Source organism: Equus przewalskii, chromosome 7 (genome assembly GCF_037783145.1).
Source record: "Equus przewalskii isolate Varuska chromosome 7, EquPr2, whole genome shotgun sequence".
Lineage (NCBI taxonomy): Eukaryota > Metazoa > Chordata > Mammalia > Perissodactyla > Equidae > Equus > Equus przewalskii.
In genome coordinates, this window is record NC_091837.1 from 63,751,229 (window position 1) to 63,767,676 (window position 16,448).

The 16,448-nt window shown below is 40.4% G+C and overlaps 1 long non-coding RNA gene across 6 annotated transcripts in view; it reads left to right on the forward strand.

Annotated features, from left to right (window-relative positions):
• LOC139084548 (uncharacterized) overlaps positions 1–13,814 on the forward strand; it is a 235,923-nt gene extending 222,109 nt beyond the window's left edge. For 4 of the 6 annotated variants that reach the window (XR_011542020.1, XR_011542015.1, XR_011542017.1 and 1 more), the window contains one exon: positions 13,567–13,814. This is a non-coding gene — a long non-coding RNA (uncharacterized lncRNA). Of the gene's footprint in view, positions 1–8,858; positions 9,475–13,566 lie in introns of all 6 variants that reach the window. The other 2 variants (XR_011542014.1, XR_011542022.1) reach the window with 2 other exon arrangements.
• Positions 13,815–16,448: the final 2,634 nt, after the last annotated feature.

Genomic DNA, 16,448 nt, shown 5'->3' on the forward strand with positions numbered 1-16,448 from the left:
AGCAAGGCTACCAGGGAGCTGGGGGACTTTGAGATGGTGGAAATCTTTGTGATTTTTTCCAGTTTGGGTGGATCAAACCGACGGGAATTAATGTGAAGTTGAGTTCAGAGTTCTCTGTGCCTTTGCTCTTATATTCCTACTTTTCAGTGTCCTCCTTATTCCCTCGTTCCCCAATTTCTACCTTTTCTTAGATGCTCAAAAAGACCAATATCCGTGTGACTTACTGCAACAGCCCCGGGTGATGCTGATCTCCCTTGCTGAGCCGCCACAGCACAGTGAAGCAGGTATTCTTCTTCTTATGGTACTTGAATTCAGTACCTCTCAACTATAATATGCGAATGAATCACTTGAGGATCTTGGTAAAACGCAGATTTTGATTCTTATGTCAGGAGTGGGATCTGAGATTCTGCATTTCTGACAAACTCTCAGGGGATATCCATGCTGCTGGTCTAGAGTCTTGCTTATTTGTGTGTGCTGGTCTTGACTGCCCAACCATGCATGCAATGGTCATGAACTATAAAAATCTGGCCCTATACTCCCTATATGGCATGCTGATGAGCAAGTGAAGCGGGGACATGAGCTGCCTTGATGGTGGAGACAGAAGGGAAAATGGTCCGGTGCTTGGACATTAAGGCACACAGAGTCACAAACTGTGAAGGGTCAGAGATTTTATCCTACTTGCAAGTTAACAAATTAGTCTGCCACCATTTCATGAATGCTGGCAGAAGACACAAAACTCCTGAGTCAGAGACAAAAAACAGTTTATTACTCATAGCAATAACAGTAGCCAGAGTATAATCGTTTGTGCTGGTTTTCCAAGTCCCATTTCCCATGGGGCATTGCAACAAGGACCAGGTGACCCTTCTATATGCAGTGGGCTGCATTACAGGAGAGGGAGCTCGAGCTTAGGAAATGACAATTATTTATAAAGAGGCTGAAAGCAAACCTTCTCAACTTTAACCCTGGAGACAGACATTATGTCTGTCATCTTGGACAGCAAACATGTCTGCCTTCTGCCCCAAGAAGTAGATTCTCTGTTTTCCAAAGCTTTTTCTATTCAGGCATCCTTGAAGAGTCTGGATCAAATCTGTCAGTGGCTTTGCTCACAAAATATGTAGGAATGTGAGACCCATGGAGAACTGTGATCCAATACACAGGTGAACATGTAGGGGGATTGGATGATACTTGATGTATGTTTTCTATGGCTGCTGTAACAAATTACCATGAACTGAGTGGCTTAAAACAGTAGAAACTTATTCTTTCACAATTCTGGAGGCTAGAGTCCATAATCAAAGTGTCAGCAGGGCCATGCTCTCTCTGAAGGCTGTAGGGAAGAAATTCTCCCTGGCCTCTTCTTGGCTTCTGGAGGGCTCCCAGCAATTCTTGTCATTCTTTGGCTTGTATCTATATCCCTCTAATCTCTGCCTCTTCTGTCACATGACCTTCTTCTCTGTGTGTCTGGGTCTCCTTGTCTCTAAGTATGCCTCTTCTTATAAGGACACTAGTCATCATATTTAAGGCCCAGTGTAATCCAGTATGACCTTTTCTTAGCTTGATTATATCTGCAAAGACCCTATATCCAAAGAAGGTTGCATTCACAGATATCTGAGGTTAGGATTTCAATATATCCTTTTGGGGGATACAATTCAACCCACAACATCTGAGTAATAAAAAGAAATTCACCATTTACTTCCAGTATGAGAAATAAAATCTGTGAACCATTCCCAGACTAATACTTAGCATTGTGCAGCAACAGCCAAGTTTGGAGGAGATGGATGTGTAGCTTACTAAACTCTATGCTGTTTCAGCTGGCATTTTCTTTGTTGGAGAATAGTCATTTAAGGGTGAAACAATTCTGTCCCTGCTAAATCTGAACTTCATTCCCAATCTTCACTGTGTCTTTATTTTTTCCCCTTAAGTAGACATCCTTTCCCAAAATGACTACCCTCTTGAACTCCTAACCCCTTCTCATCTCATATTTTATTATGATGAATTTAAATTTCTGGATCTCCCCACTCCCTCAGGAAGAATTTGTCATTAAAACTTCATTTCTTATGAAAGGAAAGAATCTGTCCTTCCTCATAAAGAAGTATAGGTATTAGTTATCAGTGAACAGATTAGGAAGGTATTTTGAATAAGAAGCTTGTTCTGATTCTCTCATCATCATCAAGGATACTAGATCTGATTGGTGAACCTTTCTTTGTGTGTAGATACCACTCCCAGAGTTATATAACTTGACTTTCTCTTTTGCCTGAGTGTCTGAGACCTTTGCTTTTTTCCCATCTTGCATCTGTTTAAGACCCAGGGTATGCGATGGCAGGAGTAAACAATCCCATATTTAGGTGCTTCTAGATCCCTCTTATTTCCCAAGATAGCTTTTTTTTTGCTTATAGAATAGTTCCTCTTCCACTCATGGGTACAGCTGGAACAATGGATGAGCAAATATGCATTGGATGAGCAAGAATGTGGAATGGAGAGCTGCCTTATTTGCTCTCAAGAATCTGATGAGAGGGTTGGTGCAGGGGAGAGCAATACATCCTCTTAAAGTTCTGTGAAAGCAAAGGCCATTCTGACAAATTTTCGTGTAACAAAGCTGTGTCTTTGTTTCAGAGCATAAGCCTGCAGTGGAAATTTGCTGATCTGGTTATAATTTACAACAATGAAAATCCACATGACAGATGAGCAGAGGATTTTATTCTTGGTCCAGCCCATGAAGCAGTCACTGTCTACAGCACAAATCTTATGCTCTTGGCACTGTTTCACAAAAGGAGTAAAAGATTCTATGGCTCTCCACCTCTCTCTATTTTTTGCTATCATATTCATTCTCCTTAACCCCTCACATCACAGTAGAAAATTTGCCCAAATCCAGTAATCCCCATTCCCCAAGTTGGACTCCTAAATAAGCTAAATTTGGCTGGAATAATTTTTCTGTTTTATTCAGACCTAACCCACTCACTCACATAGAAGTGCAATGTAGATTTACTTTTTATTCCTTTGTTTTGGGGCGCTCCCATTATTGGTCAAGTACCATATTAAACGCTGAAGATAAAAATGTGGATGTTGGTCCCTGTATCTTGGGAGCTCAGTTGTGCGTGTGGATCGGGTAAGGTGTGTAATATGAAGAGAAAGATGGAGCGATGACACATGAGTTGGATTAAACAAACTAGCACCCATAGTAGGGAACATTTATTGTGTAGTAAATGGGCCAGGGAGTGCCTCTGGAAGAAATAAAGGACTGAAATGAGTTATGAAAAATATTTCCCATATAACCAGGTCAAGCTGTGAAATGGAGTTTTAGGAAACAGCACATGTGAAGGCAGGAAGTTGTATCCAAGGGCTGGCAAGGGGTTCAGCTTGGCCGTCAGTAGGCACTCAATTTATCGATTGATGTTTAGAGACACCTTCATTCTAGTCCAATTCCAGTTTAATGAAAGAATGAGAATGCCCAGTGGGGTTCATTAAAATGGGAGTGAAATATATTGCATTCAGAAATGTGAATGTATGTTACTGTAGGTTGCAGCACGTTCACATATATATAAAAAAAAATGGAAAGAAAATCCTGGTCTTCTGTGGTGAGCTATGTCACTCTCTCCCATTTAACGTGATTAAGGGTGACATTTAATAGTTCCACAGAGCTTTCTGTGCTGATCCATATCTCCTGGGTAGCAACCATTTGCTTTTATTCTACGTATTATGGTACAAGACGAAACAGCAATATAACATCAGTTATAAAAGAGAATCTGAGAGAAAAATAAAATCATGCAGTACCTTGATTCTTTGAATTCAGGACTGTGAGGCATGTTTTGTACACACGTGTTTCTCTTCTATTTCTTTGTTTCTGTAAGTGGTCCCTGCATCTCCAGTTAACAAAGGGAAACACTTGGATACTATCTGTTGGCAGCGCTGTGCTCTTCCTCTGGGTTCAAGGTTGGATGGTCGGCAGCAATGTCAGCAGCTCAATCTTTCCACTGCCCACTGTCTGTGTCTCTTAGTCTCTGGACAATGTGAATGAACTTCAGGGGTGTGTGTGTAGGGAGGGGGCGAAGGCAGAGAATCCAAAGGAACCTGGAGAGGAGATCTGTGTGGGTTTAATTGCCTGTGTAGAATGAGTCAACCAGCCTTAGACATGCTAGCTGGAAAAATAATGGGAGAGGTGATGTGAAGGCTGATGGGATTCTCAAGAGAAGTACTTCAAAGGTTAAAATAAAATAGCCTCCCACAAATGAGAGAAAGGAGCTCCTAATGTGCAGATACATCTACTTTTTTGGGGGAGGGGTTGATTTTGCCTTTTATGTTTGGGAAGTTTGAGAAAAAATAGTTTTCTGAGGCACATATCTATAAGTATTCAATAGGTATGTCCAAGTTTTCAATTCAGTTTCATGTAAAATTCTATGTGTTTGTTAAAACAGGTGTGTGTCCTTCATTACACTGATGGAGATACAAGAGGAGAAGGTACTGAGCTCACAGTCTTATTGGGGAAAATGAGTGCACATGTGTGTGTGTATATTTGACAGAATGGTCAGTCAAATTCAGTTCAGTATTCCACCAATAAATTACTATTCATTAAGCATTTACTAGGTCTGAGGTACATGCAAAAGAGCATGGTCTTTGCCACTTTCCACCTGGGTTTATTGAGACTTTTGGAGCCTACATTTCTTCATTTGCAAAATGAGGATGATAGAAAGCATTTCATCACATTCTATGTGGTGATGGTGTAGCAGCTGGTTCAACACATGGTACAAAAAGGGCACTTAATAAATACTAGATTTTTTTCCTTTGCCCTGTGATTAAATCCCTACATGGAATTCCAGACTTTCAGGGACCAAATTTCTTGACCTGAGCTCCAGACTTCCTGGGAACAGGCTTCCAGTAGCGATGACTCCATGCTTTGGAGTCTCTTGTTAGTAGGGTTGCTGATCACCTCTCTGCTCCAGCTTCTATTAGAAGAGGCATATTGAATCTTAAGTCAGTTCAGGGCTTCTGCTAACTGTAGGGGACCCACTCTCCCATCATGCTTATCACTACCCCTCGACTGATCTCCTAATTTCAGATAAATGTCCACACTAAAGTCCCCTTTCTCACTTCTTAATCTACTTTCAACCTACCTTTCCCCTGAATGACCCCTGACACTCCTGACCCAAGTTTTCTCTAATCTGACTTGGTAACTGCCTGTCAATTCCAGTTTCCAGATGTTAAGAATGTTTAACTGGAAAATAAACTAAACCAATAGATCTAGAGTGTGATCAATTGAGCTCGTTCGTCAGGTTTATGATAGCCGTTTCTGCAGGGGAGAGATCAGTGGGGGCAGGGATATAACTTCCCAAGGTCACCGTTTGCCCCCGGTTCTTGACATGTGCAACTGGTAAGTTCTGATCCACAGTCTCTATCATTCCACATTATTTCCTTCTTTCAAGATACCCACTTCCAGAAGATTTTCCTGAATAGTGTTGTTTCCTGTTGCTCATCTTTTCAACCCTAATGTTAACAATTCAATGACTTGTCTTTTTCTGTCTTTATTTATATTCAAAGACAAGTTTATTACTAGTGCACAATCTGGATCATGCACGTGTGTGTGTAGTTTGTTGGATAATAGTACCAGTAATACTGTAATTTGTTTATGTAGCACTTTGAAATTTTCAGTATGTTTATTCCTCCACTATCTCATTTGACTCTTACAGTGCCTTTAAGAATTGGGGGATCTGTTAGAATCGTGTTCAACTACAGATAAGGATGCAGCAACTCAGACAGGTGGAGTTATTTGGCCAAGGTCACACAGCTAGCTTAGCTAGACTGAGAGTCTAGATTCCAGATCTACTCGTTCCAAATGTAGTCTTTTTCCTCCCACAATTCTTTAATTTATTAAAATAATTTTCAATAAGGTTTTAGTCAATAGAATATGTCAACTTCTTTGCGGATGCTCACATTTCAATGAAGACCTTGGATGCTTTAAATCAGGGCAGTCATTTCTCTTATAAAGTATTCCAGGTGCCATAGAAACCCTTAGGTGGGATGATGGTGATAGAAGTTTCTATCCTCCTACATTTAGTCTGTTGCCTATGCCACTACCAGACCTGCTTATAACCCCAGCAGATTTCAATCATGGGTTCACAGATATTCCATAAAAAGGATATAATATGTGCTAGATTTGTAGGAGGAGTTCAGTTAATCTTCATAAGAAATTTATATGCATGATTTTGGTTAAACTTAAAGTAACTCTGTGAGGTCTGTTAGTATCCCCATTTTTAAAGTGAGAAAACTAAGACTGAGAGATGTTAATTAAGCAGATATCAAGCAGCTGACAGATTAATTTTCACATCCAAGTCTGACTTAATCAATTCATGTAAATGATTGTTACATTTCTGACCAATCCTGGCCTCAGTCATTCGCCAGCAGCACAGAGCTGGGGTACATTGCCCAAGGCTATTTTAGAATGGTATTTATCCCACCCTCTCTGCTGACATTCCCCACATCTTCCTTATGTCTTTATTGTTACCCAGAGAAGCCACATCAGGAGGGTAATCCCTGTACTGGGAGCCCCTATTTCAGAAATGCTGAATAATGACCTTATCTCATCAGACGGGCCTAGTCCACTCTGTGATGGTAGCCCTGCATACCTCAGCCCTACTTTCCTGGTCCTAAAGCAGAACATTAAGCACCTGGAATCCTTTAACGTCTGCCGCACTTTACATCGAAGTCAGACCGTTAGCCACAGCTGGGTAGTTCTTTTTGACAGCAGTTCCTGCAACTAACATTATGCCTCCCCAATACTCCCAGCTTTTCTTATGTTTAAAGTCATATTTTTTTCATTTGGAAGAGTGACATCCTCATGGCAGAGTTTGTCTCTGGCTCCACTGAAGCATAGCAACCTTTAGCTAGAGGACAGGACTTCCGTGGATCGCTCAACTGCAGTGCTCAATTAGTTTTCCAATATTTTCCCCCCTTTTTCTCCTGACACACTGTCAAACACGTCAAACACAGAGCAGCTTTCTGATGTGGACACTGGCTCATTAGGCCCCAGCTGAGATCATTAAATTGTTTCTTTGAGGCGGATGGAAAGGGCAGATTTATGCTTCCTTTGATAGAGCTGGTCTTAAATTTCCTCCCTATTGTGAGATGGATAGTTGGTGATGAATCAGTGATATTTCAGACTGTACTGGGAGCAGACTGGCTGCTCATGGGATTGAGGTTTCTGGGATAAAACAGTGAACAAGGAGCCACTGAATGAATGGACACAGACATTTCCGGTGTTGCCTCCTGCCATGCACCAATCTTAGTGGCATTATTTTCTTCCTTTAAAGACAGAGTTTCTCAACCATGGCACCATTGACATTTGGGGCCAGGTAATTTTTCGTAGTAGGGGGCTGTCCTGTGTATTACAGGATGTTAGTAGCATCCCTGGCCTCTAGTTACTAGATACCAGTGACACATCCTCCAAGTTGTGACAGTTAAAATTGTCCCCAGATATTGCCAAATGTCCCTTGTGGGCAAAATCACTCCCAGATGGAAAACAGTGCTTTTTGATATCACAGGAGTTTGGTTCCCTCGGGTCAACTCTCTAGAGAGAATCCAACCATGAATGCAAGTTATAAGATTATGGGCATGAAAGCATTCGATGGTTGCCACTAATATGGCCAGACAGGCAAAACTATGAATCAGAAAAAACATGTTTGCAATGGCTTCCAAATTCTGTTTTGTTTACTTCTCCTTCCACTCCTATACCTCTATTCTGCTGGCTGATACTTAGTGCTCATCTGCTGTCTTATAGCAACAAGAGTTCCCAACTACACTTGGCCCAAAGTTGGCTCTCCTGCTGACTCTGAACATTCTCTTGGCTTTGCTTTTCTTCCCATAATACGTATAAAATATTACTTCCATGTGTTCTGTTCTTCAAGTATCCCTGGCTAGAGAAACAATGCACATACTCATATTAATAGTTGTTTATGATTGAATGGGTTAACCCTCCCAGATTACCCTCCGCAAATCACACCTCTACCTAACTATGAGACCAGCCTTGTTCTCACAGTTTAGAATTGGGATACCCTGGAGTAAAGAGATGTTCTTCACTTACGATCCTATAGAACAGTGTAGTTTTCTTCAAACTGAGTTGATTATGTAATATTTTAAATTTTTTGATATGTGGCCTTCAATATATGTATTATTTGTAAATTAAATAAGTATACTTTAAAATCATACTAAACATTAATAAAAGTTAAATTTTGTAGTTTCAGATACTTTTTATAAGGTGAAGTCATCATATTTTCTTTCTACATCCCCCCAAAGTCATCTTATTAATCTGAGGCTGCCTGGACCCCTAACCTGGAAATCACCTCTTAGTTCTCCATAGATAAGCTTCAAGGTACCTCAAACCCTCTGAAACTGGACACACAATTTTGTGATCCTAGGCATATGTGGTACTTCTCTGCGGAGAGATTCACAGCATTCGTACATGTTAAAATGAAGTATTTAATCCAAAAGATGTTAAGTGCTGTTTGGTGGTCCTTGAGAGTGATCAAGCATTCATGCAGTGAGCTGTTTTATGTCTATGCCTTTTTATAAGGATGCAAGGATATACAGCAGGCTTCTCTTCAGACACTGGTACTTCTTGGCTCCCTGACACTGAATCAGGGGAGTTTTCTCAGCTTTCACTATCCCTCTGTGATGACCATGAGCTAAATGTTTGGATTTTAATTTTGAAAATATACAATTACCCTGACTTAGAGCTAAAAGGGAGTTTAGAGATACTCTGGTCTTCCTTTCTGTTTTTAGAGATGATAAAAGCAGGGCATCCAGCCCTGGTGGTCTTGTGGTTAAGATTCTGCCCTCTCACCACCACGGCTGGCATTTGTTTCCCCATCCAGGAACCACACCATCCATCTGTCAGTTATCATACTGTGGTAGCTGCATGTTGCTGTGATGCTGACAGCTATACCACCGGTATTTCAAATACCAGCAGGGTCATCCATGGTGGAAAAGATTCAGCAGAGCTTCCAGGCTAAGACTAGAATGAAAGACCTGGCCACCCGCTTGTGAAAAAATTCACCATGGAAACTCTGTGAATAGCAGCGGAGCATTGTCTGATATAACGTTGGAAGGTGAGAGGATGGTGCAAAAAGACTGGGCATGCTTCTGCTTTGCTGTACACAGGGTCACTAGGAGTCAGAATCGACTGCAATGGCACTAACAACAAAAAAGTAGAGCATCCAAGATCATCCAAGTCTTCTCCCTGTGTGCCACACTGCTGTTCTCTGAAGATTGTTTTTACAGTTTCTTCACTGTACAACAGTTTGAATATTAAAAAAAAACAAGAAAATAAAACAAATCCAGAACCTCTAGTGTGCAAATATTAAGAAACATTTAACACATTTCTAGAATTCGTCTTGAATCTCACCCACATCTAAACAGCTGGACAGAGTCGCTGAAACAGCACCTTCATTAAAATGGATGCAAGTATCAGAGGAGAAACAAATTGAAATGGTGAGTAAACCACCAGTGTCTTCAGGAGTTAAGAGGATCCTTATTTCTTTCAGTCTCTGATGGGGCTGTTTTAGGGATGTCACTGGGAGTGTGTGCAGGGGTGTGCACACACATACATGCACTAACACACCAGAACTGTTTTTAAGTTAAAAAAAATGAGGAACAGCATAACTACCAGTGCCTTTTCCCAGACACTGTCATTTCATAATTATGTGACCTGGGGCAGAGAGAATTTTTTCTTGCTTCTGAGGCCTGTTGCTCATCAATAATGTTGTTGTCATATCGGCTTCTCCCCTGGGTCGGGAAAGTGGATGGTGACGTGTGTGATCACGCATCACTGCTGTGTTACGCTTCATTCTGCTCAGAGTACTATTGCCCCACATGGGCAGACTGCTTCCTGTGATCCAAATGTCCACTCATGCTTTCCTCCTTCCTTAGAGCACTGCTCATGCTTAGGACAACCTAGGAACCATTATGTGCAGCATTTTTCTCACTGTGCTCCCAGGAGCCTCCTTCAGGGCTGGTAAAGCCATAATACTCATCTGTTGTGCACATGGAGATTCCGAGTGAGCCTGTCCAAACAAAATTGGAAAACTCCTGATTTAGTCCACCACTCTCATTTCCCAGAGAGGGAGAGTGACTTGTCTTTGGTCATTTCCTACGGTCACTCCTCTATAGTCACAGGGATTTCAAGTTCTGCTTCCTACCGTGTCTTTATTCTATTATAGCCCCACAGCCTTTCTCTGTGTTTTCCTATTTTAATTTATGAAACAAGACAGTGGGTTTATATCCCAGACGTCCAATCCTAGGTCCCATAATGAAAAGACATGAAGTGGACCTAAATCTGGCCCTCAGCCTGGAGCCAAGCCCAGAAAAGGCTAGCAGGACTTACAGTGAAGCCACGCTGCGGCAAGTCTCATGATCCATGAGCAAGAGACAAATGCTTATTCTTATAAGCTGTTGACTTTCTTTTTTTTTAGTGCAACATAACCTCAGTAAAAGTTGACTAACATAAGCAGTTACTGTGTGTCAGACACTGTTCTGAATGGTAGAGATACAATATGGAGCAAAACAATCAAAATTTCTCTCCTTGGGAGATTATGTTCTCTTTCCATCTCTCGTCTGTGTGTATATGTGTGTGTGTGTGTGTGTGTGTCTAGTATATGTTCATAAGTGGGTGTTTTCTGTATAATATATATATATAAATGTGTTCACATACCTGAAGACATGCAAGAAAGCCTGCTCACTCACATGTCAGGAGTAGGTGACTCAGGGGTGGAGGGGAAAACCATAACTGACACAGAGTAAGTTTCTAAGCAGGTCAGCCAACCTCCAAGGCCAGAGCTCTCCCCTCTGTACTGCCCAGCTTCCCACTGCTGTCCTTTCACACTCTTCTGACTGAGAAGGCCACTCAGGGAAATTCTCAGGGCAGGAAACCAACAAAGATTTCCCCATTTAAGATGCTCTAGAAGTGGTCCTGCCTCCTCCACGTGACAGCAAGAGCAGCAGTCTCGGCTTATAGTCAAGAAGAGCAGGAACAGTTTCCATCTGGAAATGCTCCCCAGTTGGCTGCCCCACTTGTAGCAGCCTGGGTATACCACTGTTCATGTTTTGTTACCATGTTGAAGAAAAACCTTTGTCTTATATAAGTGTCTCAACCTCATTAGGTCTTAACATATAGATGGAGAATTTTGTTCCCAGGAACCTGGTAAATGTGCACAACTGTGTGTTTCTGAGAACAGGTCATGCAGCTTCCCTCTACTGATCAAGTAGGTTTCAGCCTACTTAATTTACACAGTTTCAGAATTGCCACATCACCCTTGACAGTGCAATCATTTGTGTCCTTATAGAATACACCTGTGCTGACTGGTAACAATTATGTAAATACTGTTTCTATACTTAGAATTATCTTTCTCACACTTCAATATACTTAAGACACACACAGATATGTCTTTATCTCCGTAGAGTATACTATATTTTTCACATTTTTATATATATTACCTATTTCATCTTCATAGCAGCCTTGTCATGTAGAGTGAACAGGGTTTATTTCACAATTCATTTATGAGCCCAGAAAGTTCCACTGGCTGGCCAAAGGTGACACAGCTAAAGAGCATGTTCTTCTAATAGAAACCTGTTTTCCAACCCTATTGTCTGATATTCTTTTCCTTGTAAAATGCTTACCAACCACCTTCTCTTCCATTTTATGACTGCATGAAGGCTAACATTTTTTAAAACCACAGTTTCCTAAAAGAAAGAGAGAATTGCTGTTTTATTAAGTGCACTGCTGAACAGCCTCTCCTGAAAGGAATGGGAAGAAAGAGCTTGGTCAGAGTTTAAAATAAGAAAACGGAAAGGGTAGAACCCAAGCCCGGAGGGTAGCAGCCCAGTCTTGCATTTTTGTGGTGATTGCCTCGTATAGAACCTAACACAGAGTGAATACTTAGCACGTTTTTGTTGAGTGAGTGTGTAAATATATGAATAAGTTTTCTAATCTAACAACACATTGTGGTCACCAAATCCAACCCAAGCCTTGTGGGATACACGCCTAAGAACAATAAGGTGCTATTTGAAATAGGGCAAACGCCCTTTTACAGAAAAACAAATACTTCCAAGGAATGATCCCAACCAGCCTCTCTACTTCCTCACATTTTCTCCCCAGCATCCGGCAACTTGTTGAAATGCCATTTCTTTGGTCAATGGTGACTTTTTCCCTCTTTGAGGTCTCTTGCATCTTCCTTCTCCTCTCCAGCCCCGTTGCCACCACTTGAGTCTATTCCCTCGTTGAGATACATCTGACTTACCGCTGTGGCATGGCTTAGCTACACAGCCCGCCAGAGCTTGTTAGCTGCCGCTCCCCAGTGCAGAAGGTCATACTTTAGTATCTGTTCAGTGGGAACAGAATGGCAACATGACATTTTGCCTGTTCTTAACACATTTGCAAAACACTGTTAAGTCTACAGGTGATGCTTTTCTGCATTTGCTGACCCTCCCTCAGTGATTGAGTCCACCAGAGCAAATGGGAGGGTGAGTGAGTCAGAATGCTCAGATTCTAGCTCAGTTCCCCCACTTACTAGACTCTGGTCTACGTGCAGCCAATGAGCCTCTCACTCTCGGCTTCTTGAGGAAAATTGAAGGTCAGGTTTGTGGTGTAGGAGAAAGTATTTTGCCTTTTTAATAATGTAAAGCTCTATTTAAATTTAAATAAAGGTTACTATCTGTTGAACATCAACATATATGGAAGGCAATTTTGGTGTTGAAATCTACAATCCTTATAAAATCCTAAAATGAGACTTCCATCTTACAGATGAGGAAGCAGAGCTCTAGAATATTTGGCTGTAGCAGTCATGGTCTTCCATTTGTTGAAAATATAACTCCTCAGAAACTTCAGTATCTCCCCATGGAACAGCTGATCTAAGCCAAGCTTCTCGGGTTGACATTCCAGACCCTTGTATCAACGGTCAAAAGCTTCTATCCCTGACTTCTGAACATTTCATGACTTATTCCTGACTCCCTAAGATGTACCCTTGGCTCTAGCTAGTATTATTTCTTTGTTATGCCTTCCCCCTCTCGGTTAAACCCAAAAACATTGTAAGCCCCTGCGTAAGACTTACCTTCTTCCTTAAACCTTCACAGAATGACACCTAGTCTGGTCTTTTAATCATAACAAAAGTGCCAAGGGAACGCAGCTAATTCATGCTAACATACTGTTGTTTAAATCGTTTCTTAGAATTGCCCTCTCTTTGTTTTACGTGTTTATTCACATTTTCCAAAATAAACTATAAACTCTGAAGGGTAGAGAAAATAACTGACTTTATTTTTTAAAAAGCTTTCTCAACACTTTGCAGAGAACTCCCAATTTTAGACAGCCTTGCTCAATGAATTATTTATCTGAACATATCTTGAAAGGTAGATTTTCTTCAGAAAGTTACCATCTTCGACTCTTATTTGATGGCACCTACTCGCTCCCTAAAGCTGTTAAAGAGTAACACTGTGTAAAATATTCCACATTCAAAACGCTTTTTCATGTAATTGCTTAACTCAAGCTCACAATCACCTCATAAGGCATCTACTGTTATCCCTGTTTTGCAGGTGAAGAAGCTGAAGTCTGGTGGCTAAAAGGAGTGCCCAAGGCTAAACAGAAAGAAAGGGAGTCAGGACTGAAACAGAGGCTTTCTGATGCCCAGTCCAGAGTGCTTCCCTCCACCCATGACACCTTTCTACCTTCCATCTTATTGTACCCAGTATGGAACTCTAATCCAAGCACAGTTATGTCATGACATTCTGTAAGGTGGGCAAAAATTGCATGTATATTAGCATAATAAAGTGATTTACAATGACGTTTCAGATTCCACAAATTTCCTAGTGAGAAAGGCCTATTGGATTTGGAAGTTATGATTTTCATGAGTGAACCCATTCTCCCCTTTTGTGTGAACAGGGTTACAGGAAATGTTTTCTCACAAGCTGGGTGACGCATGGTAACCCAGCAGGGCTTGTATGTCATCTGCCAGTTAGAACTTTTAGACCTGAAGCCATCGTTTTGTATCCTGGCCCTTCTTTCGTTCCTTTATTAAGGTGCAGCTCACCTGTGAGGATGCATTCTCATTCCTTCAAGCCCGTCTATCAGCTCACTGAAGTGCAGTCAAAGGCTTTTCATACTCACGCGTAGTATATTCACAGGCCATCAGTGGAACCACTGGAAAATTACAGGCCTTAATAAAACCCACATGTCCCTGCATTCAGCCCATGTGCTAGAGTTTTCAATTTGCTTCACCCATTATTTCTTACAGGTGTGCTCAGGGTTATGCGATTTGATCACATTATACATTTAAAATTTTCCCACTGACCCCATCCTTACCAGATGTGTCAAAGATAAAGTGTTTCCAAGTGCTGTTTAGTACTAACGGGATCTGAGAAGTAATAGAAAAAGTTTTTTTTTTATATGTGTATATTCAAAGCTTATGTTTTTTTTGAGGGGGGATAAAGTGAAATATACCACAATACCCTTCTGGAACAACATGTTCTGAGTTATCTGGGTTAATCAGGTTAAGGATTCTGGAAATTTGATTTTAACTAGGTTTTAGTCATCAAGGTAAGCAAATAATATATATATATATCAATTAAATATAATTTAAAATGTAAATGTTTGTTTTAAAAATATTTCCCTGGATCAGTGTTGTCTAATAGAAATATAATGTGAGCCAAGTATGTAATTTTACATTTTCTAGTAGCCACATTTTACAAAGGAAAATAATAATTGTAATGAATTTTAATAATATATTTTACTTACCCCAATATATCTGAAATATCATTTCAACATGTAATTGATATAAAGGTATTGAAATCTTTTACATTATTTTTTAATGTCTTCAAAATATAGCAGGTATTTTAAACTTAAAATACATCTCAATTTGGACCAGCTATCTCAGTGGTACGTTGGAGCCAGTTCACACTGGGTTGCTGGAGCTAGTTGTTAAATTTTCAGAATTTCATGATCCAGTCAATTGGTAGATTATAACTGGTCACTGTGGAATTCCACAGTGATCGTCAACTGCTATGATCTTTTTTTTTTTTTTTTGGTGGGGGAAGCTAATTGTTAAGTGTTTACCAGCACATCACTGCTCGATAGACACTGTGGCTAGAGGCTACCATATTGGACGATGCATCCCTAGACAATAACAATAATTAAATATTTCTTAGACATGTTCCCTAAGTGTGTTTAGAACTCTCTTTAATTTGTTTGTTTTTCACAATGGACACCACTTGGAAAAATACCAGGAGAGAGGAAGAACAGTAACCAGTGACTGAGCATCTATTCGTTTTAAGACTCTACAGCCAAAGCATAACTGCCCCTCTGTTCTATACAGTTCTGGGTTTGGGCTTGGAGAAAGGATTACTTCACTGGTCTTCAAGAATATGTTTAGTTGTGGGGCAAGTCTCATGGTGTTAAAGTTCCCCAGGCTCCAGTTTGGTGGCCTGGGTTTGCGGGTTCAGATCCTGGGTGTGGACCTACTCCACTCATCAGCCATGCTGTGGAGGTACCCCACGTACAAAATAGAGGAATATTGGCACAGATGTTAGCTCAGGGCTATCTGCCTCAAGCAATAAAAGAGGAAGGTTGGCAACAGATGTTAGCTCAGAGCAAATCTTCCTCAGAAAACACACACACTCAGAAGGAATATGTCTAGTTGTGAATGCTGGCGTTGATGAATATGCTTTCACCAGGGAAAGGGATTAGCATAAAAACAGAGCAAGATATGAACTTTCTTGTAGATATCATAAGTAACAGTTTTGTTTATGAGAAAATAGAGATTTTATGTTAAGATATTAGTTTATATATTTAGAACTCATTAAGGGTTATTAAGAATTATTTATTAAAAAGCACATAATTCATTAGGTTTTTAAGATTACCTAATGTACTTCTAATACATTAAATTTAAATAATTGAATCTAATTTTAGTGGAGGAGGATCATGGGGCAGGCGTTCTAGGATGTTTTATTATAAAAGTCTCTGATGCCTATAACAAATATATACTCTTCCATAAAAACAATAATAGTTTGCTTTTATTAGGTATGTAAGTATGTGGCAGGCACTTTAAATATTTATTGCAATTGATTTACACAATGATCCTCAATGGTGGATATTATACAGATTCTAAAGAGTAGGAAACTGAAGCTCAGGAAAGTTAGTGGGTTCAGAGTCAGCCATCTGGTAATGGTAGACCTGAGCAGTTGAATTAAGGCGTTTTTTCATTTCAAAGTCTGTGGACTTTCCTCTAGGTCATACTGGCTCCTTAGAACTTCAACTAAAGTTTATTGGATTTTACTCAGTGTTTTTCTTACTGGGAAGATGGGACTAAGGGAAAACTGGAAGCATTATGACCCTGAAGCAATGAAGCTGCTTTTATTCAATTGGTGAGGGTGGTAGGGAGCTGAGGAAAGTAACAAGCTCAAATATGTTGGCAGGAAATAAG